At 44.0% G+C, this 18,555-nt stretch overlaps 1 protein-coding gene across 1 annotated transcript in view; it reads right to left on the bottom strand.

Moving 5' to 3' along the window:
• LOC146191341 (serine protease 33-like) overlaps window positions 1-7,618 on the bottom strand; it is a 31,531-nt gene extending 23,913 nt beyond the window's left edge. The window contains exon 1 of the mRNA XM_084599915.1: window positions 7,470-7,618. The gene's annotated coding sequence lies outside the window, so the exon portion shown is untranslated. The remainder of the gene's footprint in view (window positions 1-7,469) is intronic.
• Between the last annotated feature and the right edge of the window lie 10,937 nt (window positions 7,619-18,555).

Genomic DNA, 18,555 nt, shown 5'->3' with positions numbered 1-18,555 from the left:
TCGTTGTGAAAAGGTTCGAATATGTCCTAATATTACATCGTAGACAGCTGAAGGACGCATATGGTTTTCGCTGCGGTATTGGCCGCAGGAATGTTTGTGGACGTTATGCAGGCGAAGTGATTGCCGATTATTGAGCGGTACACTGACCGCTTCATGTGCGAAATATGTATTAGGTCACTAAATTGACTGATTCTTTTTCATGGCGGCAAATTGCCTCATGCCAAAGTGTCACGTCTGTTATATATATATATATATATATATATATATATATATATATATATATATATATATATATATATATATATATATAACATATATATGTGTGTGTAGTCATTTATTCACATGCACTTCATTATTTCACCTTCGCGCTATAGAACCTTTGAACACTCATTATACTCGCGACTATAAGAACTATTCTATCTCACTTTACTTTGTCCCCGCAAATTAGTTGAAATTTTAATGTTTTCCCCCAACCGTTAGATACAAAAATTTTATCAAAACAGCTTTGAAGAGGCACTAAAGGATCTGGCCACGAAAAGTGGTTTTAGGCAGCTCACCTGCGCCGCAAGACGTCCTTTCGCTCCCTGCCGTTCTATGCGTCCTGCGCACTGAACTGTCAAGTGCGAACTAGAAGGGCACACCCCGACACTAGGATTTCGTCACAAACAAGCTGCACTCGTGGCATCGATCAGGCCGGCGCGATTAGGTGTCGGCGTTTCAAGCATTTTTCTAGTGGCGAGAAGTTATACACTTACTGCGTCCTCTGCATTCCTCAAAACCTTTAATGCGACTGTGTTAAACGTCTAGTTCTTAATTAAATTCGGCGTCGGCGCTGTAGGCGTTGTGAGAGAAACAATGCGGGAATAGTTGTAGCAAATGCTACTTGGCAGCTGACATATTCATGCAGTGGCTGGTCATCGAGTACTGTGACGTCACGAGACCTCATGCCATAGCCGAATCGGCGGGAGCTGCCTATTCGCCTTCCCATTTGAAGATGGGAGAGTGAGACCGGAATCCATCCTTCCGGGATTTCTTGGATGGCGAGTTAGACATGCTGCCACGCAGCCACATAAGCACGTTCAAACGGCTTGGTTAAAGCCGGGCTTTAAACAAGTCAATGTAGTAACTAGCGAAATGAATAGACGCGAAGAAGGATCCGCAAGAGGAGCCGGCAGACGGACGGCATTAACCGTTCCAAATTCATTGAAGTTCTTACTATGTATTTCATTCACTTCAGGTTTTCCTGCAGTTTGATATTCGCTAGTGTTGAGTGCTACTGATGAAGATCGGCGTTAATTTTCGACAATGAGCTTTGATGGGTGCAACAATGTTTTGCCATTGAATCTGTATGCGACTGACGTGAGTAAGGTTTCGAATGATTACGGTAGGTAAGTGCCATTTGCAATGTCATTTGTCAGCAATAAATTCCGATTTTCACTTCACTGTGAACCCTGTTTCACTTATTAATGTATTCTCAGTTATATGAGAATAATATATGGTACTGAATGGTGTTGTGCTCTTTTCTGACATCATGAAAAGAGACACTTGATGTGTTTTGCATGGCTCCTCAAAGTTTAGGACACAGAAGAACGTTGCAAAGCTGTCGGAGAGATAGTGTATCATTTTCTAGTTTGCAATAAAAATAACCCATGGATGCACAGTGTTTGTGAGTGAGTGCACCCATGGGCATGAAGCGCAATTCCTGCTCACTGCAAGCCAGTCACAATAATGCTCAAGCTGCAGTGGGAGAACCCTACTGTAAATATTAAACAAAGATAATATACACGTGTATGTCGCAAGCGAATGCTTGAAGTAGTAAGTGTGGCTCCAGTAACCGTGAAAAAAAAAAAAAAAAAAAAAAAAACTACGTACGAGCCAAAAGCTGTGTTAATTACTTTATGTGTGTGCTTTGCCGTTAACTCCACTGTAGCGAATAATAATGCATAATTATGCATTATGCTGCACGGCTGGCATACCGTATGTTCTCTTTTCTCGGTACTGTTTTATGATTTTCCACAACTCGAACAATGCTACACTTCTTGATGCTGCCTACTTAGCCTCAAAAGGTCTAAGCTATAAAAGTGAGAATGGGGCGGAAATCAATATTCTTGAATAGAAGTATGCTCATCATGGACAGTATGCCTCTATTATGTCCACAGTGAAGCATTAGTGTTTTGTTACCACAGTCTACAAGTCTGCTGAAGGGAGTTTGACTGCTTCCTTGTATTTGTTGTTGCTGAGCATGTGTGGTTTATTATTAAGCACACAGCAGGATGCAGCAGCCAGAATGTGCGACTAGGTATAAATGCGGAAAACGTTTTGCAGCGAACAGGAAAATAAATCGGATATCATCTGCCGGGCAGAGGCACACGGCAAATAGTGCTCGCGCCATGCTGATGTGCTTTTAAACCTTGTATTTAAAATAATTACAAATGATAACGCTGATTATCTGGTCAGCGCACATTTGCAACAATTTCACACACTTGAGACGCAAAAATATCTCAGAAGCCAAGAATAACGGCTGGATGTGAAAGAGGAAGTTCGGGCTCCGTTTTGTATTGCAGTTGGTATGTGTGCTCCTGTGTTGTGTTTCTTTCTACGTGTTTTTCTTCGTTGCGCCGCAGTTCTGGGAGACGCAAAAAACTTTCAAGAAGGTGTGGACTTGATCAAAGAACAGCTGCTGTGCTTTGCTGTCGTTTTTATTTAAGTGTGCTATGCCGTGAAACACGAGAAATTGATGCATGTTTTGAATATTTTTTTTTTTATAGCTGATGGGCCTCCTCCTATAGAACTCCACTTTACAGCATGTTTGTGGTTCACGGCGGTTAGCAGCTGTTAATCATTATTTGCACTTTATTCCAGGTATCCACGAGAAATCATGCACTACTAATTTCGTAGGTATACGGAAGGAAGGCTGTGGGCATCAGTTTTGTATGGCCAATGTACGTCGTTGCCAAAAGTAAGCAGGCGGCGTGTTCTGTTTCCGAGTCAGGTAGCAGAGAATTCACTCCACTTCTGAAGCTGTAAATCTGTGCAAAGTAAAGGCGAACTCGTGTCCTCACTTCTTAACAAGTTGTGATCTCCTGGGAATCTATGTTGCCTTAGAAAACAAGCGAGAAGCGAAGCATGCTGCCTGGTTACTTTTGGCAAAGACGGTACATGCACTATCGTTCTAAATCGTCTGTATGCCGCAGCTGACAAGGTGGTGTGTCAATACGTTTGTAAAATCATTTATGTATTTTATTGATATCATTTCCTTACTGCACTATGTTTACTTCAATTTCAGTTCAGTGTATATCAAGTGCATTAAATAACCTAGAACTAAATTTTGGTCAAGACGGATGAAAGCCACAGGAAGCGCATTCAAAATCTTAAGTTCGAATGGGCTCTTCATTTAAGTTTCATTGTAAACACTGGCGTAGATAAACTGACGATTTGAGTATGCTCTTCTTCTTCTTCTTCTTCTTCTTCTTCTTCTTCTTCTTCTTCTTCTTCTTCTTCTTCTTCTTCTTCTTCTTCTTCTTCTTCTTCTTCTTCTTCTTCTTCTTCTTCTTCTTCTTCTTCTTCTTCTTCTTCTTCTTCTTCCTTTAAATAAGGACACGGGCATGGCACGCAGCTACGAGTTAGACCTGGCGTAGTATTGCTTTCGCAATAAAAAGCTTCTGGTGGCGGCTCAGTTCACCGCTAGTCGTCACATCTCTGTCGCCGACAAAACTACCTATACGAGGATCAGGCTTCAAGCGAGATAAGCTGTACTGAGGAGTGCGTGAGCAGCTGCATAGGCGAGCGCGATCCCGCATCAGGCCCCTCTCTGTAACGCACGCGTTCCAACATTGAATGATCGGCTTAGACTGCTCCCTTAACGCATTTGATGATGACCTTCTTAGAAACACGAACTTAAAATGCGCCGCGATCATCCTGTCATAGCTAGGTTTTGTTTTGTTTTGTTTGGTTTTGTCTTGTTTGGTTTTGATTTGGTTTGGTTGGTTAATTGGTTTTAACGTCCCAAAGCGACTGAGGCTATGAGAGGCGCCGTAGTGGAAGACTCCGGAAATTTCGACCACCTGGGGTGCTTAACGAGCTAGGAGTTAATTGTTTATGCGTGCCTACGTTGATATGGCAAACGAGGAGCGAGCACGAGCTTCGTAAGTGTTCCATGCCAAAGGAATGTTGGGAACATGTATTTGATACCAAAGAAATCATATAACAAAACTGGAGAGAATTAAGATCTAGATTGCCGACGTCGCTTTCAACGCCTTCCGCGGATATTGGCAGAATTACATCGATTCTCTGGCGCCTACCGCTAGAACATGAAGGAAATTCGTTAAACGATGTACCACTGTGCTGGCACGCAATGCGGAATAAACTCTGCAGGGTTGCCTTACCGTTCGTTTTCTGTTTCTCTCCATTTTCCGTGGTGTCACAAGCTCTGTACTAGCGGATTTCACAACGCGAACGTGGGACGTCTGCTACTTGGACCTTATCTCGTTTCTTCGTTTGGCCGCCAGGGTCGCATGAATTGCTGGAATCACGAATAGTGGTTAAGCGAAAAGTGTATGAAAACGAACCAATATATACGCAACGAGAGCCGCGGCCAGGCTTAAAATTTTATCGATGTCTTGTCGTATCTTTAATTCAGGTTTAAGTGTCCTCTAATATTTGAGCCTGGCGCCGATCGTTTTTCAGTTGCTTAATGGAGACTAGTTGCGAGATCTAAGGACGAAAAGAATCCACGTATTGTAACATCTTGCCCCTGTCGGCGAGGAAGTCATCTCTGCGGCTATAGTATGACATTAAAACAGTGCATCAGGCGCATTGCAGCCCGAAGATGATCAACGTTTCCCACCAGACAGTAAGTTATCAGGTGCTTGTACATTGCATTATTTAAAAAAAAAGAAAAACGGTTCTGAGTTTATGATGACAATCCACAATGTGGAGACAATAGTAGACAGCCTGCCTTTACTTCCATACACGCTGTCATGACCTTGGTGCAATGCATTCACGCGGTGCGGGGTGAAAGACACCTGTCAGTGACCGAATTCACGTGAGCCTCTGCAGTACGTGTGATTGCTGGTTGTACTCCCATGTCTGCTCAGATCACGGGGCGGGCTTGACAAGCACAACGACGCGCGCTTGATTTCCAGAAGACAGACAAGAAAAGGAATACAGCAAATGGAAGAGAGGCAGAGAAAGTATACTCGCTTTTCTTGGCGAATTGCTACATGGGTCCGTGCGGTAATTCACGGGAAATGACTCATGTGGTCTCTCTCGTTTGCACTTTCCTCCATTCTCGGTGTCACCTCCTCGCCCCTTGCAACGACCATTGCAACGAATACCGTAATTGGCGGCAAGAAACGTGAAAGGAAAGACGGCATAAACATGACTATGGCTCTAAACATGCGAAAGTCAGCCCCTGACATCAGAAATCAGGTACCATGGCGTACCGTGCAGTTCAAGGTCTCCATTTTACGCCGCTGTGTCCGTGTTATTGTATGTAATACGTACCGTTTTCTTTTCGTCCTGCGTGAGAGAATGAAGTACCGCCTGTACATCGGTCTATCCAATGATAAATAGACCAATGGGCGCGGCGTGTAACCTGCATGCAGTAAAGCATCCAAGGGATTGGCCAGCAGACCTTTCACTCTACCATTCGAAATCAAGCCTCAGGCCAACCTACCTTGTTTTTCCCTCCCTTTGCGCACCTCGGTTCATAGACTCTCTTATGCTTCTCTCGAATAACAACAACAACAACAAGAAAGATAAATAAATAAATAAATAAAATCCTGGCTAGCTGCCCCAGTCGGCCGAAGAGATTTGTTGATGAATCATGTTCTGGTGAGTTGTGCTGGGTTTAATGGCGCATACGCAAATAACGCTATCATGCGCCATACACGATGTGCAGATTTCGATGAGGCTTTCAACCAATGAAAGCGCGATTCAATGAAAAAAATATTTTCCTTTGTGTCGCTCAGTTCCAACATACTGACGCTGACCAAATTAGTAGTGTCGCACTGACAAAGGCAAGGCCAAAGCGTGAGACAAATATTGCAAAAAAAAAACAAACAAACAAACAAACAAAGAAAATAAGTGGATGTAAAATACAAACTTCACAGCGCAGACACGAATCCTTCACTGAGTAAAGATCTTTTTTAGGTTCTATTCAGAGACCATGTCATGCATAAAAATTGACACGTTATCTTATCGATCGCAATCCTTCCTAAATGCAGGCATCCATGCAGTGCTAAACCGTCAATCTTGCGAAACGATCAGCATAGTGATTGCACCAGACCAGTGTTCGTACACTAACGTACTCGTTCATCAAAATTAACGGCGTTGCAGTTTGTTTTCATTGATGAGATGGCCGCATGGCCGCGGCTGATTTACCGACCACGCGTTAAAAGAGACGATAAAGACCAGAGCTACTGGAGTTCTCTCTGCAAAACCTTTATCTTTATGCTTCATGAAGTCCAATTTGGTCACTTGAACATTTCCTCCTTTCCATCCGGCAGTTTGCTTCTAGGATAACAAATTTGGGAATACTCCTAACTGGATTAACTCTCACTTTTTTTTTTTTTTAATTTCTCGGCTGCTTAGGTGAAAGCGCCAGGGACATGCTTATAATCTATACCCTTGCTTCTGCAGCCCTTACCTCTGTTACAAATATTCTATATAGCTAACAGACAAGTTGTACAGATATTTTTATTAATCTTGAGGTAAGTTACTCCGTATGTATATTTATGTCATACGGCTTCTCGTCATATCGTCGCCAATCTCGACCCTCTTCTCCAGATGCTCAAATTTCCGGCCGACTTATCTGCATTTCCATTCAATCAACTCATCTATTTATATATCTTCCAAACTAAACAAATTAATCGCACATCTGCTGTTTAGGTTTTCAATGCTCCCGGATGGATGTCTTCGTGTGCGTATCTGTCCAACAGAGATCAAAAACAATATGAATTTCCTTTTCCTAAGGTAACAATGCGTCTGCAGACGGATGCAGGATATACCGCATCCGCCGGTTACGTGATCATTGCGCCACCATGTATCGCGATCGCTCCGCAGAATTGTGCAATCACAAACAATGCTTGCCTTCAATCGAAAATGACAACCAATCTCAAACTAAACTGCTGGGGACAGTAACACTTTAGTGAACAATGAAAAGACGCAGACGTTTTGTTCTCCAAAGCGCATAGTTGCCTGTCCTACTTGAAGTTGTCCTTTTTCCAGTATTTTTCACTGACTGGGAACACTTTTGCGGCGGCAAAAGCAGTACCGGCGATAAATGTTCTTGCTCATTGCAGTCATCTACACTCGAACCTTACCCGAACGTGCAGGTTCAACTATGACAAGAGAGCGTACGAAGTGCACTGGTGGGAGCGTTAAATGTCAACTTCCGGCATTCGACTCTGGGCGGTACGTTATCCTGATACGCTCTGGCGGCAACCGCCTCTGTGGTGTTCACTCACATGCTGCTGGCAGAAGCGGCGTCAGCCTCGTACAGATGCGGCACACGGCGCCTCTCGTCGGCACAGGCGCGAATTCCTTCCGGCGCGATTCGCCGTCGGCGCCGACTCATACACAGGTTATACACGGGCTCAAAACGACGACGAGGCCAAACCGGACGTCAAGGGGCCAGCTGCCCCATCTTCTTTCTCTCGCGCTAGCGAGTCGACTACCGGCAGACTGGCACGACGGCAGTCAACAGCTTAGTCCGATGTCGGCACGTGTCGACCTCCACGGCCGCGCGGCCGCAGATGCTCGGCCGCCCTGACCGCACAATTAACAGACGAACGCAGAGCGCTCGCAACGGGCAAGGAGAGGTCAGGGTGATGTTTCACTAAATTTTCGTTGGTTTGCCGTTGTGCGCTACGTAAGGTTTGAGCGCCTTAGTTTACGTTACCGTGCTCGCGTGCTGTGTATAGCTGGTCGCGATCGAGAAGGCCGTGCTTGAAAACTGCGCTTCTTGGCTACAAGGACAAACTGGGCAAAAGACACGCGCTCTCGCCACTTCGAACTGCGACTGTATACGTGTGAGACTTCTTTCATTACTAGTCGTCGCTTGCAAGGCGCCTCGCACGATCAAGAGTTTGTTATTATGCCGCCAAATATATGGAATATACGTACAAACGCATTGCAAATACGCCATCTGGTCGAACGTGGTCGAGGCTTGCTAGTTTTATTTTGGTCGTTTAGTTCCTTTTCATTTATCTTATATTGGTTTAAACCCGGCAAAGGCTTGCTGGCCCGATCTCGCTCTCTGTTTCTCTTCAGTTTTATTATATTCCATGAGAGGACAACAAAAAGGGTAAGAAAACGGCGAATCCACCAGGCGGTGGGACAGAACTCGTAATGATTTCGCATTACCGCACCTAAGCAGACTTAAGTCTGCTTAGGTGCAGTAATGCGAAATTGAGCGCGACCATGTAAAAAGCAGAGAAAGGGATGAGCACGAGTGCTATACCTAAAAGTGCTCTTCTAAGTAGCATTCGCCACGGTTACTCAGTAAGCTGGGTTCGAGCAGTAGCCCCATTTTGATGCAGGCGAAACTTAAAAGGCGTTCGTGTACTGTACCATGTCATCGAAAGGTAAATATCCGCATGTGGCCTAAATTAATCCTGAGCCCTCCACTACGGTGCCTCTCATATACTGAGTTGATTCGGATTTTTCGGGTCATTAAATGCCAAATAACGACTGACACTTGTAAGTAGCGTTTGTTTATAGTCGTCCGCGTCCTCAGCCAGTTTTGTGGAGTTCGCGCGCACTGCTTTGACAAAAGTCAAGCTCCGTCTAGCCCAAACTGAAGCTACTGAAAGTCCTTGAAAAATGACTATAAGCAGTACTCTAAGTTTTGCAGACGTATTTTTGGGGAACACTTATTACATCAATTTTGTTTTCTTGAACATGCTTTTCTGTGTGGGTGCCTTGATCGATTGGCTTTAACAAGCCTAATCGCTCAGCACTTTTACCCGAAAGAAGGTGTAAAAAAAGTACTTTGGAATAATAATGCGACTTGCCTGTATCTATAGTTGGCATCCAGAATATAAGCCGTCGACTCCAAAATACTAAAGATCAAACTTGTCACCTGGCGACACGAACAAGTGGTCGCAGAGATGTAGCAACGCGAGCGACAAACCAAGTAACATTTTTTTTATTTCAGTTCAAGGGCAAGTATAATATTGTACTATCGCGCTCAGAGTGACCGGCAACACACATCAGATGGCACGAGCTGACATCACGAAGCAATGCTAGTCGGGCGGTGCCGCAAATTTCTACCAGACCCACATCTGCCCGGCTGAGTTTCGGCTTGTCCGAGCTGTGCAGCATGGCGCATCCATTCGCTATCGGGTGCAAACCAGGATAAAGTCTCCGCTAGTCACCCAAGTCATACTGAGCTCTACTGATACTCCTTCCAGCTATTAATAATTTAATTTGTTACTCGACCTCATTGTGGTTTTTGCGTGGGACTTTTAGGAAATCAGTCTCCTTGTGTGAGAGCTAGGTCACAGCATGTTGCCGTAGCACTTGAGTTCTCTAAATAGTTAGCCGTGCAAGGAACTTTGAAAATCCACCAATATTTCATTATTGTTTTGAAACTTTGTGAGCAGGGGAATTATTCTACTGAAAAACGGACGAGGCAAACTCCAAGGCGACTTCAGTCATTTCTAAATGTTGCCCTAGGGATAAGCTTTGAGATTAAGAACTTCAACCTCACCTCAAGCTCAAATCATCATCATCATAATTTATTTCCAACATGTCGTTGGGGGTTCCCAGACGAAAGAGCTGTTGAGAAGAAACAGCTTAAGAGTACCTGGGGGCCTTACAAGGCAGCAGCATACAAAGCATGTCTGTGCATTAGCATCTAAGACAAAAATCACCATTTTTTTTTTAGTGTACATGTTAAGATTACAAGAAAAACATACACAGATCACAAATATCGCTAAGAAAGAAAAGTAACAAAGAAAAGTCAGCACCAATAAAATTTCACTATAAATAAATCAGCATCAAAAAAGCAGCCGCCATCAGTCAGGTAACAAATAATTCGCGTATTTGTCTCCGGGTGGCAGCCGTCAAATGGACACCTTGGTTTAAGAATTTGTTTAGTAAAAAAGGCAATCTGTGTTTTAGGGACTGCAACATGTAGACAGTGCGCCTGTGAGGAATAAGCCACTTATCACAGCTGCGGGTACGGTGGTCACCACTATACACTGTTAAGTTGGATAAAGATTCAAGAAATGTTTTAGACATAATGCTGGCAAACGAAAATGAGTAAATAAGATGGAAATCACACACTGTTTTAACACTTATTATCCTCTACCGTGAAAATAGTTCTTTAGATGGGTATTTGTAAGGTACACCGGCAATGTAACGTAACGCTTTTTTTTGTAAAAGCAATACATTGTCAATCTTCCTCAGCGTGGTGGTGCCCCACACCAATGTACAATATATAATGTGCGAGGAAAAGAGAGCGTGGTAAACTTGCAGTTTGGCTTCTTCAGGGAGAAAATGGCGACACCGCGAAAGCGCTTCAGGGGCTGTTGAAAGAAATAAAATTTCGTTACCTCATTCAAGCTCAAACTCACAAATTGAGGTTAAAATCTTCTGAAACAAAACAAAATTATGATAAATTGTAATCAAAAAAGCATGTGCCGAAAATTGTCAGCCAGACAAACCTACTACAGTACCATTATATCTTCCATTTAAGGCACTAATGATATTTAGAGCCGGCCGCAGAGCGTAGCACGCAACTTGAGCCACGTTCTAATAAGCAGGATACCTTTCCTGGGTGACACCAAATACAAACTGTATGCCATCAACCGCAGCACACGCTTAACCCAGCGTCTTCTTCATGAAGTACCATCTGCGTCACTCCTTCATTTAAGGTAAATACGCCATACACGTATGCCATCTGGCCGATTGCAGCCAAGGTCCGCAGTGTCAGGTGAATTCACCAGGGGCGTGACAGAACTCACAATGAGGCTTGAGTGCACCCCTGGATTTTTTCTTACAATTCTCTTAATAAGATTATTTATTTACCACGCCGAAATTTATCACGCAAGTTTTTAAATGTTTTTTCTTGGACGCAGTACGTTTCGTTATTGTGTATAGCGTGTTCAGAAACAACCTCTCCAATTTTATCTTCTAATATGCCTCCTGCGTGGCTCGCCTCAGAAATGCGAAAAAATGCCATGTCTGTGCACCCGCTTCGTTCGTGCAAAATGCGTTTGCCAGCAGATACGGTAGCGAAAGAGCGTATTCACGTGTTCTTTTATATATTTCTTTGGTCTTCTTAAATTCTGGAAGAAAGAACTGCGCACTGGACACGTAATTAGAAAAAAATTCGATCGGATGTTTTTTGACCCTCTCTACTACTTTAATGTGTACAGAAATCAATTTTTGTTTAGTGCATTTTGCTTTGGTGTTATGTGATTAACATCAGTAAACAAGTACTAGCTAGTGAAAGACGCCTACTTTCAGTAAAAAGAAAAAAAAAAGAAGGTATTATTGCACTTCTGCCACACAGTTACAGTTTCAGTTTGCCGAACAAAGGTTCCGACGTCATAAGCTAGTATGGAATCCCTTGGGGTCCGCAAAATCTGCAATATATTAACTCTTTCTTACGTCGCTGTCGTTAAGGCTTCTGCAGCAGTTTAGCGTAAGGATTTGCGTGAATTTAGGCTATAAAACAGTGAATATATAGCTTTTTTTGTACGCCTCACGTGATCTCATCCTCGCTAGTGGCGTCAGAACCTTCGTTCAGTGACCTTAAACTGAAACTGAAACAGTTTAGCAGGATAAATGCACGTATAAATTATCTACCGAGCATAGCGGCGCTGAGCATCATGGCGGTGCATTTGAACTCCGCATAGGAAGGAGTGCTCTTCATAGTAAACCGCGGCAGCTCCGAAATGCCTCGTCGTCAAAAGCCGACCTCATCGAGATACGACCTCACTAAAACTCACTCATAAGGTTAAGGTTTGACCTTCTGACCTAATTCAAAACAATTTCGGCCGTGCCAGACATTATCTAAACCTCACCCCACTCTTGAGATTAAGGTCAATTCGAAGTTGAGGTGGTCAACCTCGTGAGGCAGCAATTTCATTTGGTTTCCCATCTCTGCATGAAGTATACTTACAAAAATATTAATATAGTACATGACGATGCGGTCGATTAGCCAAAGCGCCGGCTCCAGCTTTGAGGAAAATCGCTTCAGAAGGAAGCGTCACAACACACTCATTGCTTTTTAGCAGCAGCCTGTGTCAGTAATACGTCATATTATAAAGGTGTCGCAGCGCGGTTTCCTTTTTCTGTCAGTGATGTGATGGATTCCGCACGGAAAGGCATCTGCGGACTGTGCACGGGATAGGCCCGCATAAAGATAGCTCCGCACTATATAGCACTGGCCACTAAGGTGTGACGACCAACCCATGATGCAGCCCTCCTGACTTCGAGGAGTGACACAGCTGAGCATATACTTCAGTTAGGACAGCAGACATAGTTCATCAGCGGGTGGTTCGGTTACGATCTGTACTGGCGTTCCTGACACAAGTGTGACGTTGCTTCGACTCCACCAGACAGCCACTTCATAAAAGTAAGAAATGGTGCATTCAATCAAAACTCTACTATTTTGAATGGCCGAAACAGCCTTGCATGAAGGAGTGTTTCCTTAACCCAATTTCGGCAGTTTTTGTTCGTTCCGATAATGCTATTTTGTTTTTCGAAGTATAGCGCAGAAATGCGTAATGAAAGACAGTACGAAATATAAGAATATTTTTACCGTTGATACAAAGTCTCGGCGGCTGTTGACATTTGTAGTGGAGAGCAAAGAGCGCTCTTGCTGCTACAAAACTAAAGATTAATAACTCATTGCACATATATTTTTTGCCGACAAGTTATTTCAGTGGTCCGCAGAATGGTGCTTCAAGTGTCTTGCCCTCATATTTAACCCCTTTTTGTCGTGGCCCTTGCATCTAACTGACCGAAAATACGCCAGAATCACACCTGTGCCAAAAAAATTTCGCGATCAGTTACAATTCGTATTTTTTAAACCCACTCCAGCGAAGTTTCTGCATGTTAAGGGCTTATTTTAATGATTGGAAGAATGGTTCTCGAAAGTGATAAAGCTGTAAAGTTAACTTGCAAGAGTCAATTATAACAAAAAGAGCATTCCCTTAGCTTTACGGGGAGAGTAGCCAAAATTAACATATCGGAGGGAAAGGTGAGCAAAAGAATTTTAATACTCTCACTGGTGACGTAAAAGGGGGAACTGGAAAACAAAATCTATAAACCGTAACAGACATAAAAACGATACAGCTTATAATATAGGATATGGCTTGGAATGGGATAAAAGGACCGAGAATTTTTGAAACAAAAAGTAGAGAATAAGAAAACATGTACTTTATTTGCTAGGATATGGGGCACTCCCACCTCGTCTCAAAGAAGATTGCAACAACCTCGATCTATGCACCCCTCAGCTTTTACTAGGTTTCGCCATGTATACAGGATAACACAAGTCCTTAACATTTTTTAATTCTTAATGATGTTGCTTGAGGTATCGCCGTGAAGAAAGTTTTCACGAACGATTGTGTAAAAAAGAAACGATCTAAGGAACGATAACTTATTTATTGAGCCATTCGCGGTTTCGCCTTATTTCGGGATGTACCTAGACATGCATGGCTTAATCTTTGAGACAGGCATATGATTACTGGCAGAATCAACCAAGTAAATGCAGAGGCAATGCTCCGCCACGGGTGCCTTGTCGCAGCACTTTCGAGGCCGCCTTTAGGCGCCCCAGCGCGCGACGCATCTTATTTTGTGCGAACGATTGTGTAATTTCATAATAAATCCCCCAGTTTCCAAAATTAGACAGCATTTGGCACTCATCTGGTTAAATATTGTTACGAGGCACACTCCGCCGTAGCCGCAACAGTTCTACGTCTCAGGGACACACTCGCAGAACAACCAGAGCCTAGCTTCAGCGTCGCCGTTCTTCACTAGTCCAGAACTTCGTCATGATCTCGGTGACTGCGTACCGTAACAATATATATAGTGCGCCAGATGCAAATTACTACTAATTACTAGAGCATAGCTCTTATGCGCCCGTTCTGCAGGTGTAACCGAGCGAAGTAGAGTCCCGAGTCACGAGAGAATCACCAGCCAGCCAGTATTTCTTAAAAGAAGAGCAAGAGCCACGAGCTCTGCGCTGCATGCTCATCGAATACTCGAGACGACCCGCCAGGCAGAGTGCGAGCGTCACAGAGGGCGGCATCTACAAACACTCTCAATCTCGCTCTCTCTCTCTCTCTCTCTCTGGTTCCCCGCTAGCGCGCTGCCCACTCAAATGCTCTTTCTCTTTGTGAGAAAGAAAAAAATATTAAGAGCTGCGCTGTAATTTTTGATTAGGAAATGTCTTAATTGTCCTCACTATTTAAAAACATGGTAACAACGACAATCACTCGCAGATGGAAACGTTTATAGCTCACATATTACCGCAACAAAACGTTTGAGCAACCGGATCAAGCTATGAGCACGTGGAAGCTCTTAATATCGAGTAACCTGAGATAGAAGGAGAACAAATAATATGGCCAAAAAGAAACGGCGAGAAACTCGATTACCTGGAGTACTGGATAAATTAATCCGTGTTATAAAACTGCTGGCTTAATACCCCTGCATAAAACCTACTGGAATAATGTTGTTCCTTTGTGATACCCTTATTCATTAACCCACAGCGCTTAACTTGAACGGTTGCAATGTGAATGGGTGCGGTTCATTTATAACAGTGTAACAGTCGCACATCTCCAACCGACCTCACTAGACGGGAGCAAAGAACTGTGCCAACAAGCGATGATTCTGTACTTCATTTACTACGATCAGTCAGAGATCCTTAAAACGCATTTGAAGGCATGGAACCGAAGCTCACCCCGTTTACATTGCCGCGAATTTTTCGTATATTTCTTTGTTCACGCTGAATGCCACCGAACGCAGTTATATGGCTTTCTTTGTAGAGCAAAATGCAGCAATCGAGATTTATCTCGAACGAACATTGCCAAGTGCGATTGATTTCGTCTTGTTCTAGCTGATTCTAGGTGACTTTGGCGGGCTTATCACTCTCCACTGAGAACTTGACAAGTCTAAAGCAACTTAGCTGCTTACATCACGACTAAGCGATGCGCAGTGAAGGGTCAGCAAATGAAGAGCTGTTAGCGCGGATGTGAGTCGAGTCACTGGTTGCCCCCTCGGCGCTCATAACAATGTGCGCAGTTTCATTAGCTGACTCTTGATCGCCCATTCAGTAGTCGTGATGCTCACTGCTGGAAAAGGCAGTGATGCACGGGCTTCTTTAATCTCTCGGCGATTGCAATGGATTTTGATATTTCGCTGCCAACACTACTCTGAGCAGCAGGCATTCTGTAGTTCAACGAAACCACTGACACAAAAATTCAAACAGGCGCAAGCAGCCTTGGCCTAGTCACCGTCCTCGATCAAAAAAAAAAAAAAAAAAAAAACGATGAGCCTGAGAAAGCAATCACCGATTATAGCAGGTCCCACTTTAGAGCAGAAGCCAATTACATGACGACCAAGGAGTGCCTCGCGTGCATCCGAGCCATTTGGAAGTTCTGTCCACACGTATACGGTCGATCGCTCCGGTAGTAAGGGATCAGAATGCGCTCTCCTGGCTTGCCAGTTTGTAACAATCCTCCGGATGCCTTGCTTGGTGGTGCAAGCATTTTCGGGATTCGATGTCCCAATGGTGTACAAGTGCGAACGCAAGCACTTTAACACACACTGATTTTCAAGAGTCCCCATCCACGATACTTTCTTGGGACCGCTAAGCGCCGGCAGCATTGCACAGGTCCTGGTTTGAAACATCTAGTCGATTGCATGGAACGCAAGACCCTTGAACTTTCTGCAATGTTCAGGCGGCAGCTCTTGTCCTTAGCCTACACACTGGTGTCCGCATAAATAACCTCACACGCAGCAGGGCCACATATATATTTTTTTTTGTGTGTATGTGTGTGCTCAAAACCTTCCAAGAAAAAAAATCTGCAGGCTTCCCACGATGAGCCGAAAGGAGCTAGGACAATGACTAAGGGCGTTGCGGCTTCTCACGCATTTTACGTTGAATTTACGAAAATTATTATTGGCCGAGGTTAGGCACTTAGACGAGGTTAGGCCGAGGTGTTGTGCCCCGGCAAGCCGCCGGATTCTGCTCAACCGAACGTCATGCTCATCTTGCTCCTCTTGCAAACACCCCCTTCGCAAGCCCCGGTGCTGCTCCGCAAGAAAGCGGCGTATTGCCAGAAAGCATCGGCGAGATTCAAGTTGAAACACGCCTGAAATTCCACACACCCAGGCGCCAGTCCCGGAGCGGCGAATCGCCTTCGCGCCGCGGCAGATTTGAAGCGACCTCTAGGGTCGCCGTCAGGTGCTGCCTCAGGATTGGACAGTTAGGGTGGCAAGGGCTTTTTCGGGCTATATAAGCGAGCGCACTGCCTCTGGAGACCGAGACCTTGACGAGCGTTCGTCGATTGCAGTGCCGAAGGTAATCGTAAGCACACGGTGACCTTGGCTTTACCCCGCGTAGTGAAACTACTGCTTTAAAAAATATGTGTAAAGAATTGCGACCGGTTGCATGAATACACTCATGGCACATGAAGTTATGTGCGCAAGGCACCATAGATGCCACGAAGAATTTTTTTCCCATAAAGGAAATGAAATAATTTTGAAACCGTTTCATGTTTCCGTCTCGGTTTATGCAGTCCCAAGAGTTTTTATACACCTCAGCTCACATTTCATTTCAATTCAAGTAAATTCTTTCTTTTTTTTTTTTTCAGAAAAGAAAAGTTGCATTCAGGAAACTGTGAAGGCATAAAAGCTACCACGAACGATTTGACAGGGGCCCAAGAACCTTTAAGATTGGCAGTCAGCGACAGAACGCACATGGACTTGTTTAAACGAGAAGTACAAAAACCGCATAAACAAATTACCAACAGATGATAGGAGCACAATTACACATTTCACGAGTGCTACTGCTGATCAGCGAGAAAGCTTTCGACTAGTACGCGATCGCCTTCATAAGTGACAGGCAAGAACGCTAACCACACAAAGAAGACCTCACGCTTCCCTCATCATCTGCGGCGACTTTAATGTCGACGCTATGAAATCGCAGTGGTTGTCAGTCTTCATGCGCGGACCACTTGCGATCGCTACTGTTTATAATGCACTTCAAGCCATGACCAAAAGTTTATCTTGTATGGATTATATTTTTGCACGATAAGTCAATGTAATCAGCATGAACCATATGTGGGTCACTTCAATTACCACATGCCGCTACTTGCCGTCCTGAGCGATAGCACAGCAACGCACACGTGATTAAAACCAGGTTTCTTCTCAATCTGTACTTTGTGCATGTCAACAAAACATTGGCCAGCACGCATAACAGGACAATTTGTTTTACCCTTGTGCATATTGTCCTCGAGTCCTCGTACTTATTGTCTTCAAGCCCAAAATATATGTATTACATTCATGAACCATTTACCAAAATAAATCTGACAGTACTCAGTAAAAATCAGGGTAGCATAATGAAGTGCACATTCTACAACCACGGTAGGAAAATGCGAAACCCTCCTCTGTTGATAAACTTGGGGCAAGTTACGCCCTATATTTTCAAACCCTAGTTTTTCGCCTTAATAATTTACTCTAGGGATTGGCAATTGTGGCAGCTTCGATTGCAATGTAGGAAAACGTGAACTGTGAAGCTGGATAATTGTGAGTGTAAACGTATAATGACTGAGAAATGACCGGGGTGATTTTCTGCTGTTACGGACTATAGAATGTGCCGCTTGTGCAGAACTGGACGCCCTAGAATCCAGCTTGCGTATTGCCAAAGTAATAGTATTTTCCTTTAATGTTCATAAAGCATGTTTTTCAAAGCTCCATACGAAGCAGTTCGCAAGGCATGGGTGTATAAGGCCGTCATCTATGAATGACTCCTTCATCAGATATTGCTCGAGTGTGCTATGGAGCCCTTTAGGTGTGGAAAGTGCTCTATCGTGGAGTTGAGCGGGTTTTCCCACGCTTTTAAGCTCTGTAATAATAAATCGCTGTATGTCAAATTATGCAGGCGATATTTGTCTTTGGTTTATCCCTTGATAGCTCGACAGGCCCTTCTTTCGATACACCACTGTAAGGTGTGGGATTGCCGTTATCAGTGGAGAAATCCGATCAATCAGGATTTTTGTCTGGGCTAGCCGGTTCAGGGCTAACTTGCAAAAAAAAATTGCAGGGTCTCTTAAGAAGAGGTGAATGGCGAAAGCCTAGTAGTAGTAGTTGTAGTAGTAGTAGTAGTAGTAGTAGTAGTCAGTGGCGGTAGTAGTAGTAGTAGTAGTAGTAGTAGTAGTAGTAGTAGTAGTAGTAGTAGTAGTAGTAGTAGTAGGAGGAGGAGGAGGAGGAGGAGTAGCCATTAGTAGTCACTGTAGTCATCATTACTTACTGCTAAACATTTTCAGTCACTTGTAATCAATTGTCGTTACAAGCCGTCGTTAGACATACTGG

Source organism: Amblyomma maculatum, chromosome 4, assembly GCF_055883805.1.
Source record: "Amblyomma maculatum isolate TAMU_Amacu chromosome 4, ASM5588380v1, whole genome shotgun sequence".
Lineage (NCBI taxonomy): Eukaryota > Metazoa > Arthropoda > Arachnida > Ixodida > Ixodidae > Amblyomma > Amblyomma maculatum.
This window is presented reverse-complemented; position numbering and strand designations above follow the sequence as displayed.